General features: G+C 35.6%; 1 protein-coding gene and 1 non-coding gene across 6 annotated transcripts in view; one reads left to right on the top strand and one right to left on the bottom strand.

Moving 5' to 3' along the window:
- TANC2 (tetratricopeptide repeat, ankyrin repeat and coiled-coil containing 2) overlaps positions 1-14028 on the bottom strand; it is a 329189-nt gene that overhangs the window by 163718 nt on the left and 151443 nt on the right. The gene's annotated exons all lie outside the window — the stretch shown is intronic.
- On the top strand, positions 381-485 carry LOC119036369 (U6 spliceosomal RNA). Its single transcript, XR_005079976.2, has one exon. It is a non-coding gene; the product is annotated as a U6 spliceosomal RNA (small nuclear RNA).

Genomic DNA, 14028 nt, shown 5'->3' with positions numbered 1-14028 from the left:
CTTTGCCATATTCTATAAAATAAATAGCTTGGAAATTCATTAAGAGTGAGATGCAGAACTAATGAACAAAGTAGAAAATTCTATATAAATTTAGCTTTCTTTCTTTTAAATGAACTGAAAATACATCATACAAAATTAGGATGGGCTTAAATCTACTTTTTCATTCAAATATAATGATACCTCTTATTATGCTTTATAGATTAATTATATCTGTAAATAAAAACAAATATAATACTTTAGATTATAGTGCCTAGAATAATGTCTGGCATATGATAGCTGGTTAATAATTATTTGCTAAATGAACAGTATACAGTAGAAAAATCAAAGACAGGCATTACAAATAGAGTTTTAATAAAACAAATGTTTTAAAAAGCACTCATGGTGCTTGTTCGGCAGCACATACTAAAGTTGGAATAATACAGAGAAGATTAGCATGATCCCTGCACAAAGATGACATGCAAATTCATAAAAAGCACTCATATATAATATAAATGTTAATCACACTATAAATACCCTCACTGACTTAGACTTTCATAAGAGAAACATTATAAAAATCACCATTATTATATTCAGACTATAATAATTTAATTCCTAGCTTTAATGACTGGATTATTTTCCATTAAAAATGTCCAAGAAAATATGCTAATAAGGACATAATTTAGTTAAAAATGAAACACTAGAAAAGACACTTTAGTTGTGGCCAAGCACCTCCACATTCAGCGGTATGTGAAGGATGCATTAACGAAAGATGTCAGCATGCTTCTTATGACTGACTTTCACCAGGAAGGCTAAGCAGCTGTTTTCTGATCCTCAAAGGCATTAAGTCACTAGATCAGTCTGATCCTTTTGAGCCTTTTTAAAGCGTTGTTTAGGCAGGTGTGTTGTAACTTTGTACTCCAAGGCTAGTTTAGCCATGCTACCAAAATGTGTCCTTTCTTGGATCTCTACTGAATGCTCCTAATGCTTTTAACAAGATCTCTATACTCTGTCTGGTCAGAATGAAAAACACCTCCAATTCCCATGGGAACTCAAGGAATTGTTCAGGTTAGAGTTCCCTGCTATTTATTTTTTTCTCTAGCCTCATGGAGTCTCACCCCACCTATGTGCAACTCAGTATTATGACTCAACAGGACTCAAAGGACCTATGCAGAATTTTGTGGTTCATTTCCGCTAAGCTCTCCATTCTTCAATACTCTGTAAATTTCAGTTGCCTTGGTTTCCCCAATTTCTCATCTCTGTTACCTCAGTTCAACAAGACTGTCATTCTCTGAGTCCCCAATCATTAGGAAAATACGTTTAAGGCAAAAAGCCAGAGTTCACCTAGTTTCCTCCCCCATCCTTTCTCTAAGGCAGAGGTATCAAACATCTTCACCAGGGGCTATATCAGCCTCCAGTTTGCCTTCAAAGGGCCGAATGTAATTGTAGGACTGTATGAATGTAACTGCTCCTTAACAGCTAAGTGAAAGCTCGGTGCTCTCCTGCCGGGTAGAAACGAGGTGCTGGGCCGGATAAAACAAGTGGAGGCTGCATTTGGCCACGGCTTTGTGTGTGACACCCGTGCTCTAAGGGGTCACATTACCATGCTGTCAATTGTCCTGTCTCTGAAAACAGTTGTTTCTAGTGAAAGGGGAAGTCCAGTACAGGTCACACCATCCTAATGGGAAGAAGAACTTTCTCATGGTGTTTTTTTTATTTTTTTATTTTTTTTTTATCCTCACCTAACAACATGCTTAGAGAGGGAAAGAAGGAGAGACAGAGGAAGAAAAACATCATTTGAGAAAGAAACATTTATCGGTTTCCCTGACTAGGGACTAAACCCACACCCTAGGCACATGTCCTAACTGGGAATTGAACCTGTGACCTTTTGGTTTACAGGAGGACACTCCAACCAACTAAGCCATACCAGCAGGGCTCTCATGGTATTTTAACTTGTCTTTTCCAGATGTTTATTATTCACAACACAGCTCACAAAAAGCAGAACTTTGTCTCACATATTGGTGTAGCCTTAGTGATGATTATTAATAGTGTGGGCCACAGAGTGAGTACTATTATTTGTTAAATAAATTAACTATTTCTGTTTATCTATATATTTTTGGAAACATAAATAACCTGTTTAAGTCTTTCATACATTTGGTGATCAAGGCCTAACAAAACTGGTGATTCAAAGCCATATCCAAGGTAACTCGAGAGTTAGTCTGTGCCTCCCATGTAAATTCTACTTTCATGCAATTATGTTGTGCGGCACAAAAGGATATAGTAGACACATAAATATAAAGATAGACCACATGAGCAATAAATATGGAAACCAGCATAGAGCCCCAGAAAGTTACTCCAAAAAATGACTGCAATAACTTTTAAAACATACCTACAACACCTTCAGTGGCATTTTGAATAAATTAAAGACTGTCAAGAAAGAAAATTGAGATTTAAATCTTTGTTTGCCTATACATGTTATAACAAAGAAAAAGGCACATTACTGTAGCATACAACCCACTGCTGTACAAATCATCTCTTTATAGCAGTGAATGGCAAAACTCAGGGTATGTGAGATAAAATAAGATTTTAATGACCTATTAAATAGGTCATTATAATATAATCTATTGAAAATAGATTTCAATGACCTATTTTAATATCCTTGCAGATACAAATCAATAATCTGAGTTCAGAAAAACCTTGTAAATATGCTAATAATACTCAAATGCCAATCAGTTTAACGGCATTAGGTTTCATTTCCATATGTCTGAAGAAACACTAGGTTTTCAATAATATAAGAAGGAGTTCCAAATTTCAAAATTTTGGATATGTTGGCTTATGTGAGATTTTTGGTTTACTGATACAAGCAATTCTATATATTTGTCAGGCCAACATCTGAGTTTTAAAGTAGCTATATAATATATAACTACACTTAAATTTAAAATATTACATAAATGCATTTCATCATAGAAATTGGAAAACAAGAAGCAAATATAATGCAATTAAAAGTTATCAGAATCCCAATGCAATACCTATTAAAGTACCAATGGCATATTTCACAGACATAGAACAAACACTTGAAAAAATTTATATGGAACCATAAACAACCCCAAATAGCAGCTGCACTTTTGAAAAAGAAGAACAAAGTAGGGGGGATCACAATACCTGATATCAAACTGTATTATAAGGCCACTGTAATCAAAACAGCCTGGTACTGGCATAAAAACAGGCACATAGACCAATGGAACAGAACAGAGAGCCCAGAAATCAACCCAACTCTCTACAGTCAATTAACATTCGACAAAGGGGGCAGTAACATAAAATGGAGTAAAGATAGCCTCTTCAACAAATGGTGTTGGGAGAACTGGACAGCTACATGCAAAAAAATGAAACTTGAGCACCAACTTGCACCATACACCTAAATAAATTCAAGGTGGATAAAAGACTTAAATATAAACCATGACACCATTAAAGTCCTAGAGGAGAACACTGGCAAGAAAATCTCAGATATTTCACGCAGCAACATTTTTACTGATATGTCCCCTACAGCAAGGAATATAAAGGAAAGAATAAACAAATGGGATCTCATCAAAATTAAAAGCTTCTGCGTGGCTAAAGAAAACAGTATTAAAATAAAAAGACAACCAACTGTATGGGAAAACATATTTGCCAATGATACCTCAAACAAGGGTTTAATCTCCAAAATATACAAAGAACTTACACGACTCCACTCTAAGAAGACATCTAACCCAATTAAAAAATGGGCAAAGGACTTGAACAGACACCTCTCCAAGGAGGACATACAGAACATCCAGAGACACATGAAGAGATGCTCAATATCATTAGCTATCAGAGAGATGCAAATTAAAACCACAATGAGATACCACTTTACACCGGTCAGGATGGCTATCATAAACAAAGCAACAAACAACAAATGTTGGAGAGGTTGTGGGGAAAAGGGGTCCTTAGTTCACTGTTGGTGGGATTGCAGACTGGTACAACCATTATGGAAAACAGTATGGAATTTTCTCAGAAAAATAAAAATCAACCTGCCTTTTGACCCAGCAATTCCACTGCTAGGATTATATCCTAAGAATCCTAAAACATCAATTTCAAAGAACCTATGCACCACAATATTCATAGCAGCACAATTTACAATAGCCAAGAGTTGGAAGCAACCTAGGTACCCGTCAGTAAATGAATGGATCAAAAAATTGTGGTACATATACACAATGGAATTCTATGCAGCAGAGAGAAAGAAGGAGCTACTACCCTTTGTAACAACATGGATGGAACTGGAAAGCATTATGCTGAGTGAAATAGGCCAGGTGTTGAAAGACAAATACCATATGATCTCACCTTTAACAGGAAGCTAAACAACAAAACAGACAAGCAAGCAGAATAAAAACAAAAACACTGAAATAGAGAACAAGGGGACAGTGATCAGAGGGGAGAGGGAAGGGAATTTAAGGGGGAAAAGGGGGAGGGATTTGGAGGAACAAATATGAAGGACACAGGGACAAGAATTAAGGGGAGGGTGGAAATGGGAGGAAGGCGGGGAGCATGGGGGGGGGGGCCGGGATGGGAGAAATAGAAAAAAACTGTACTTGAAAAATAACTAAATAAAATTATTAAAAGTTTCATATTTTTTTCATTTACAAAAAAAAAGTTATCAGAATCCTACCTCTGTTAACGTTTCAGAGCATACAGCCTTTCCTATCATTTTATATAAAGTATTAATGCCAACAAAAGCAGCTAAAATAATTGGTGACTTCTGTTTAATATATGGCTTTTGAAAGGAACTGAGACCCTAAAAGTGGCAAGTAAATTTACTGAGCAATATTTTACATGAAGTGAACAGTATACCTGAGAGGAATTGTATCTCTAATATGAAAATGAAATTAGCTACAGGTTTTTTCCTTGTTAAATGACTCTCACCTCCTCAAAATTTACAATATCTCAAACAAATTTTATATATGTAACTTATAAATAGGTAACATTTATATATGTAATTTATGCAATATGGAGCAGACATGTGTTATAACTATGGAATGAGGCTAGATGTACTTTTAAACATTCTAAAAATTAGTTAACACATCCCCATGTCTCTCAAATTAAAGAAAAGATATATTTTCTCTAGCACCTTTAAACAAAAATAATATAGCTATAATTCATATCTTCTCATCATATTCCTATAAGAAAGTAGAGAAAAAGAAATAGTAGGTAAAGATATGAACATTTAGCATAATGCTCTCCAGTTCCATCCATGTTGTCACTAAGTATAGGAGCTCCTTCTTTCTTTCTGCTGTGTAGTAACCCAGGTGGTAAGTGAAATAAGCCAGGGGTGAAAGGCAAATACTGTATGATGTCACCTTTAAGTGAAGCCTAATCAACAAAACAAACAAGCAAGTGAAATATAACCGGAGACATTGAAATTAAGAACAAACTGACAGAGGGGTGGTGGAGAGGGGGGTAAAGGGGGGTAGAAGGGGGAAGGGTTTTCAGGAACAACTAACTATAAAGGACACATGGACAAAACCAAGGTGGGGGGTGGGATCAAGGGAGGGAGGTGGGGGTGGCTGGGTTGGGGGGGAGTAGTGGGGAGGAAATGCAGACAATTGCACTTGAACAACAATTAAAAAAAAAGAAATGAACATTGTGATTAAAAGAAGGCTTTAAAGTGAGACTTGTGTTATATGGCCTACATGAGTTCAAAAATTTTTTTCCAAGCTTGGATTCCACCTCTTTAAAATGTGAGCCATATCTCCCTCTTAGAGTTATTATCAGGATTAAATGTGAAGAGTATAGTATAGATAAGGCTAAAAATATATAAATATTTATTATGCTTTGGAAATAGGCAGCTGAAGCACAATGTGCTACTGAAGGCCACAGATGAGCTCCCCCGGAACACAAACTAAAGTATGTATCTTGGATTTATGGATCAACCATAATGCACACACTATGATGCTCTATAGATCTCTAAACTAAGTAGCCTATGTAATTGTAACAATACAATGCCACTTATCTCCCCAGGTTATTGTAATTATTGAAATGAACTCATCTTTGTAAAGGAATTAGCATAGTGCCTTGCACATAAAATGTGCTCAATACTATACACTGTTGTTATTAGTAGATAATGATGATGATAATGATGTGATAAGTTAATGGAGGACCACTGACATATACAAAGTAAATTTGAAGATGTTAATCAAAATATTTGGCATGTACAGGGGATGATTTATGATATTAAAGTGCAACAAGTAATCTACTCACACATCTTGCCTCAGTTCTGTCTCCCTATCCCTTGAACCCAAAAGGATAGCTGTTATTTTATAGATGAAGTTATTTTCTTTAGTGAAATATATATTATAACAACAATACCAGTACAGGTTCTCTTGTATGTATGGTGGGAAAAGGTACAGTAAGTTGGAAAAGCGGTAATATGGATAAGAAAGCTAATAGCTCATTTCTTTTTGAACATTTTACAAACTATGATTAAAAAGTATCTTACAATATATGACACTGGAGTCAGGGTTCTGGCATCATAAATTTGAAATGTAAATTTTACCCCCCTCTCTTATTGTGTCTAAATTATCAAACACTACCAGATAATCTTTTTCAAGGTAGAGACTGTAGAATAAGCATCTTAAAACAGTGTTTTATGAATGATATATAATGCAATCATATTGCTGTTTTCTATTTTGCATCAGCTATCAATAATGGCTGAAAATATGCTAAGTACAGTAACATATAATTTCTTGGGAAAAATAGTTTTACATGCAGTTAAGAACTAAGAGATAAATAACTTTGGATACTAGCATGCAAATAATGGTCAGCCGTCAATTACAGACAACTTCAAACTGGTTTCTTCAAGGCAGACCCAAAGGTCTAGGGTTAACAAAGAAAGCAAAAAGTTAACAATTAGGAAAGAAAATTAAAATCTTTCTTTTTTTTTTTTAAATTTCAGGAAAATAAAAGAAAGATCCTGGGCAGTCAATGTGGGAGGCAGAAAACTGCTACAATCTGCCTAAACATAAACACCTGTGCCAGACCTAATGAAATCCTACAATGGTAGATTAACAAGTAAGTGTCCCATGGACAAATATGACTATTGAGACGTTTTCAAAGATTAACAGTGAAGGACCATTAACTTTCTGGCTTGTTTTTGGAATGTGCAGTTGCTACTAATCTTATAATAAGAATCTCACAGCAGAGAACACTTCACCACCACTAAACATGGGTTTAGAGAATCACAATATTCTCTAACCTTAGAATATATGTAAGAAACTCCCAGTCTTTGTAACAGGACAAATTGCTTTTCATATCTCTGAAACTCTGGAATTATCTGACTGGGAAGAAGATAAGAAGATGACTAAGTCCTTAGAAGAACACAATATGGAAAGATAAGCAGCCTACTCCAATGGAAAGTAAATCCTGAAAAGAGAGGGTTAACTAGAGGAACAGAGCTATTATTGCTCAACAAGGTAAGGCTTTGATTTAGATGTAAAAAGCATCTTAAATACACAGAGGAATGAAGTCATATTTGCTGTACTCTTCTTAGTTGCATGTTAGTAAGAGGGTGGTCTATAAATATGCAAAAAGTAAACTGATTTAGTTCAGAGGTCTTTCTTTTCATAAGACTTCTCCCACTCCTGGTTTTTAAACTAATAAAACACATTGCTCTACTCACCATATTACTTTCTTTAAATATGAAAAACAAATCTCGGTAGCAGTATGGAAATAGAAGCAGTGTGCACAATACAGTCGAGAGGAATGGAACCACAAAGTAAATCTCAAACTTAAAAGTTCATAAATTTTTCTTATAATTTCCATCATTTTAAGAATGTACTTTCCTGGATGAATGGTAAAGAGAAAACATGTAAGTATGGAACAATAAATGGTAGAAAAAAAGAATACTAAAATCAGAGTTTCTATAAAATTTAGCCCTAAATCTACATGTTGGTTTCCCAACAGATGACTATTCCTATGGCTAGAAACAAATAACTTTTGAGAAAGTGTCAGTATTTATGAAAGACAGAAATTTCGAAATCCTATCGGGGAGGTTCTGCTTCTGTGAAGCCAAGTAAGCTTCTCTGTCAGATGGATCCTCTCACAGATAACGACTATAAACTCTAGACAAAATATATCAGATCTGTCCAGAAGGTATTCAGCCATCTCATATGAAAGATTGAGATATTTATTGAAGAAGATACAAGTACAAGAAAAATCATACATGGGACAATGACACCTCAGTGCCATTCAAAGTAGGTACCTTGGGACCTCACATAGTTCTCCCAAACACCATCGGCTGTCCTGTTGTATTTTCCTGAATCTCACTGATGGTCGGAAACCTCCTCCCTTTCAAAGGTGATTTTAATTTGGGGAAAGGCTGGAAGTCCTGGGGTGCCAAATCTGGGCTGTAGGGGGTCTGAGTCATTGTCTGATGTGATGTTTCGCAAAAAAACTACACAAGATGTGATGCATGAGTGGGCGAGTTGTCATGATGAAGCTGCCAATTACCAGTTGCCCACAGCTGCGGCCTTTTGAAACATCCAAATAGTTTCCATGGAGAAATGTTCAAGTTTAACACAAAATTTGATGCAGATTTGTTGCTCTACTTGCTCAATTTGAATGTGACGGCCACACTGTACACATGCTCACTCAAAGGCGTCTACGGCCCTCACTGACTAATACAGTGAAGTCATCGCTGTTCTTGCATGCGCATTCCACTCCACTCTCCTTGGCTGCCAGGTTACATTGATGTCTCACAAACTGTTCTTGTTGTATCAACAATGCCTGGACTTTTTCCAGACAGCCTAGTGAAAAACTATCCCAAAGCCCTGGAGATTGAATACAAAAGACAGATTCTGGAGAAGAGCTGACACTTGCAACAAAAAAGACCAAACTGGGATGAGTTTCCAAATTTTTTTTGGCTTTTGGCCTATAAGCTGGCCACAGTCAGCACTGCATGGGTCATTAAAACTAAAAAAACTACAGTGTTTCTAGTCTTTCGGCAACAACAGTCATTGAAAAGTGAGGGGAAGATTTCCAAAATAAGAGAGAGGATTATGGGAGGCAACCAGGTTCTGCATATAAACTCTGCTCAAACTTCTGGCTAATTCTTGAACCATGCATGGGGCAGAACTGAACTGAAATGATGCCCAAGAGATAGTTTTCTACTGAGTCAAATCAAGTTAATTGCCTGCTAAAAGAAAAACATTAACACTTCTTGAAGAAACATGACAAAATCCAGAGTATCCTCTAAATAAAATGTCTGGGGTATAATATAAAATTACTCAATACATGAAGAACCAGGAAAACGTGACTTATTTTCAAGAGAAAAGGTGAGAACCAACCCTGAGACTCTCCAGGTATTGTAATTAGCAGATGAGTCATTAAAAACAGTTATTATAACTATTTTTTGTGAAGTAAAGTGATATGTTCTCTTAATTAAAAAGGGGAGGAAATCTCAGCAGAGAGATAGAAACTATTAAAAAGGAGCAAATGGAAATTCTGGATCTGAAAAATGAAACAGATGAAATAAAAAGTCACTGAAAGGGTTTAACAGCATATTCAAATGTTTAAACATGGCAATTTAAATGGCAGTATATAGTGTCTGTGTGTACATATGGACACACACACATATTATACAGTAAACTGAAAGTAGTTTAAAATGGCAGGAGTCAGTGAATTTGAAAACAGATAAATGAAAATTATCCAATCTAAAGACTACAATGAACAAAGATTAAAAGAAAAAAAAAAAAAACCTCAGGACCTGTGAGATGATATCCAAAGGTCTAATATATATGTAATTGGAGTTTCAGAAGAAGAGAAAAATGGGGTGAAAAGCTATTTGAAGAAAAAATGGCTATCTCAAATCTGTAAAAGATAAATTTTCATAATCAAGAAGCCAAGAAAACCTATGTAGGGATAAAGTAAACAGGACTACATTAGGTCTTTCATAATCAAACTGCTAAAAATCAAAGGAGAAGAGAAAATCTGAAAGCAGCCAGAGAAAAACAATATATTACATACAAGGGTCAACAATGTGAATGATATCTAACTTCTTATCAGAAACATGTACAGCAGTGGTGCTAACATCTTACAAAGTGGAAACAAAAAATATTGTCATATCTGATATAATGAGAAATGCAGAAATTAAAAAATAAAGTATTTATGGCTATAATCAATAAAACAGAAATCAGTGACATATGTCAGGAAGAAAGGTAAGAGTAATGCAACATTTTCACTAGATAATGTTTCATTAAATATCTTTAACTCAAGAAATTTTTGCCCACACAAAAGGCACATCTTGAGTACCCAACTTGGGTGATAGGGAAGGCTATACCACTAGAACCTATAGGACACCTACTACATTAGGCTACACTACAGGGAATCATAGCAGCCCTACCTAATACATAGAGACAAACTCAGGGATGCTGCCAAAATGAGAAGACAAAGAAACATGGCCCAAATGAAAGAACAGATCAAAATTCCAGAAAAAGAGCTACTAAACAAAATGGAGATAAGCAATCTCTCATATGCAGAGTTCAAAACATTGGTTATAAGGATGCTCAAGGAACTAAGTGAGGACCTCAGTAGCATAATAAAGATCCAGTCAGAAACAAGGTATACACAAATTTAAATAAAGAATAATTTACAGGGAAACAACAATAGAGCAGATGAAGCTGAGAATCACATCAATGATTTGGGACATAAAGAAGCAAAAAACAATGAATTAGAACAACAAGAAAAAAGAATCCAAAAAAAATGGGGATAGTATAAGCAGCCTAGGTCCAATATTCCCATTATGGGGGGGGGGGTAGGCAGAAAAAGAAGGGTGCAAGAAATTGGAAATCTATTTGAAAAAATAATGAAGGAAAACTTCCCTAATTTGGTGAAGGTAATGGACATGCAAGTCCAGGAAGGAGAGAGAATCCCAGACAAGACTGATGTAAAGCCCACTCTAAGACACATCACAATTAAACTGCCAAAAGTTAAAGATAAGGACACATCTTAAAAGCAGTAATAGAAATGAAGTTAGTTACCTACAGGGGAGTTCCCATAAGAATGTCAGCTGATTTCTCAAAAGAAACTTTGAAGAATAGAAGGGATCAGCAAGAATTATTCAAAGTCATGAAAAGCAGGGACTTATAGCCAAGATTGCCCTACCCAGCAAAGGTATCATTTAGAATCGAAGGGCAGATAAAGAGCTTCCCAGACAAGAAAAAAACTAAAGGAGTTCATCATCACCAAACTGTTATTATATGAAATGTTAAAGGGATTTATTTAAGAAAAAGATCAAAACTATGAACAATCAAATGAAAAAAATACAAATCTATCAACAACGGAATCTAAAAGACAAACGAAGCAAACAAGAAGAACAGAGGCAGATTATGGACATAGAGAGCATTTTGAAGTTTACCAGAAGGGGGTTGTGGCATAAGGGGTGAAGAGGTGATGGAATTATGAAGTACAAACAGGTATACAAATAGGTAGTTACAGAATAGCCATGGGGAGGTAAAGTACAGTGTAGGAAATGGAGTAGTCAGACGACGTGTACGCATGACCCATGGACGTGAACAATGGCGGGAGGATTGCCTGAGGGAGCAGGGGGTGCTGAGTGGACGGGGCAAAGAGGGAAAAATCAGGACAGTTATAATAGCATAATCAATAAAATATAATAAAAATATCCCCAATTAAAAAGAGGATAGAAAAATTAAAATGTCTTTTTTTTAGCTTCTCTACCTTTCTTTCACACAAGAAAGCATAAAATCAGCTACATTAACAACAGGCCATCATTAGGCATTTACCAAGAAAAGAACTGCCAAACTTTCAGCTTTGAGGCTTATTAAAGTCTAATAAATGGTAGTCATAACATCATCTAAGTCTCCACTACTCCTATGGGAAAACTGATGTCTCTTTGTTTCTTTTCTATATGAAGTCTCTGCAAACTTAGCTATTCCCCACCAACTCTTAAGTAAAGCAGGCTCAAGCGATTAAGGATATTGCAGTTTTTCCCTACAAAGTAAGTCTATCATATAGCCAACTTAATGTGTAACCTTGGCCAAAGACTAATTTGTTTTTGCTGTCACAAAAACTTTATATCCCATGTGTTCAACCACAGAATGAACAGCCATGGAGCCTAACACATGTAAGAGAGCCATTTCATTCTAGATATAATATAAAGGTACCTACTGGTTGAGGAAAAAGAGTTCCCTTTCCAACTGACCTGAAAAGCAAGCAGTGTGTAATTTTACATGAAGTACGATGATGAAAAAATACCTTCCTCAGAGGCTGTGTTATCTAAATATATGGATCTTAAACTTTAGCATGCATCAGAATCACTTAGAGGGCTTGTTAAAACACAGGTTGGTGGGCCCCACTCTCAGAGTTTCTCATACAGTAGTTTTAGTGTGGGGCCCAAGAATCTGCCCTTCCAAAAAGTTTCCAAATGATGCTGATGCTGCTGGTGCTGGACCATAAATCAAAACCTAAAGACTCACCAATCTAAATGAGCTCCGAAGTTTCTTCAAAATTTGAAAGCTATGAAACATATCATTTTTAAAAGTCTTGAGCCCTGGCCAGATAGGACAGTTGGTTAGACCATTGTCCAGAAACTCCAAGTTTGCCGGTTTGATCCTCAGTCAAGATACATAAAAAAATCAACCAATGAATGCTTACGTAAGTGAAACAACAAATTGGCTTCCCTCCCTCAATGTTTATTTAAAAAGTAAAAAGTCCAGAATGCAAGTAGGTTGTTTACATTTGATTTGAACATACATTAATAGTGGATATTTGTATCAGGCTTGAGATAAAAGCAAATTCACATGTGAACCTGTAAAATTTGGTGCAAAATACAAAAAAAAATTTGTTTGAAAAAGCAATAATGATGTGATATTTGGTAACAGATACATGCTTAATCTTCCTCCCTCTTTCCTTTTTTCATGGAGGTGGGGAAGGGACTGTTAAAACAAACAAACTAACCGAAAACATACAACAAATCAGCAAATGATTCTGACCTTTCTCTTTTTCCAGACAGCTTTAATCTATTCTCAACCAGTATAGCTACACGTTCTACACTGCTGATTTTTTAAGTCTAGATTTCAATCACAATCGGTTTTACTTTAGTCTGCACATTGATGTAGCAGTAATTTCATTCTTCTTGCCTCTTTTAAAAGATTTTATTTATTTATTTTTTAGAGAGAGAGGGAAAGGGAAGGAGAAAGGGAGGGAGAGAAACATCAATGTGTGGATGCCCCTCACGTGCCCCCAACTGGGGACGTGGCCTGCAACTGAGGCATGTGCCCGAATGGGAATCAAACTGGCAACCCTTTGGTTTGCAGGCCTGCACTCAATCCACTGAGCTATACCAGCCAGGGCTCTTCTTGCTTTTAAACATTTTACTTTATCAAACCATGCTATGGGCCTAAAAATACATGATGGAGAATCAGTCTTACATTCCTACTAATGTAACAGAACATATTCCACAGCAATTTGATTAGAGCTATTTTCTATTTTGATCTTAACAAAGAACATGCAGAATTATTTGCTAATAATATCCATAATAAAACTTTTACTATTGTACAGTTTTAATTATAATATGTTAGGTTAGGCCATGTCTTCTGAAATATAAACAGATAGTAAATTAACAAATTTATTTAGTGTTTTAAATGTAATTCCAACTGTTCTAAATCAGAGCTTTAAATTCTTAGGGACCTTCTAATCTGCTCCATGTTTTTTAATTTCAACTCCCTGAAGCTTACTCTTCATTGATGCTATCTAACTCTTGTTAACTTTGCTAAATTCATTTTTCCACAACTTTGAAGGAATAAAAAGTTAACGTCTTGTATTTAGACTGCTGAAAAATAAATTAGTGCTAATTATTCATAGATTTTAGTGGTGTTCTTGCATATCAATGTAAGCTGCTCTGAGATATGTATCACACAACCAGTCTTTCTGAATTAGTGTTTTAAATATAATTCCAACTGTACTAAACCAGAGCTTTAAATTCTTAAGGGAGCTTCAAGGCCAAAAAACTATTTTGCTCTTGAA

This window comes from Artibeus jamaicensis, unplaced genomic scaffold, assembly GCF_021234435.1.
Source record: "Artibeus jamaicensis isolate MK-2021 breed Jamaican fruit bat unplaced genomic scaffold, CSHL_Jam_final contig_1998, whole genome shotgun sequence".
In the NCBI taxonomy this organism is placed as follows: Eukaryota; Metazoa; Chordata; class Mammalia; order Chiroptera; family Phyllostomidae; genus Artibeus; species Artibeus jamaicensis.
The sequence above is the reverse complement of the archived record's forward strand: the minus strand, read 5'-3'. Positions and strand labels throughout refer to the sequence as shown.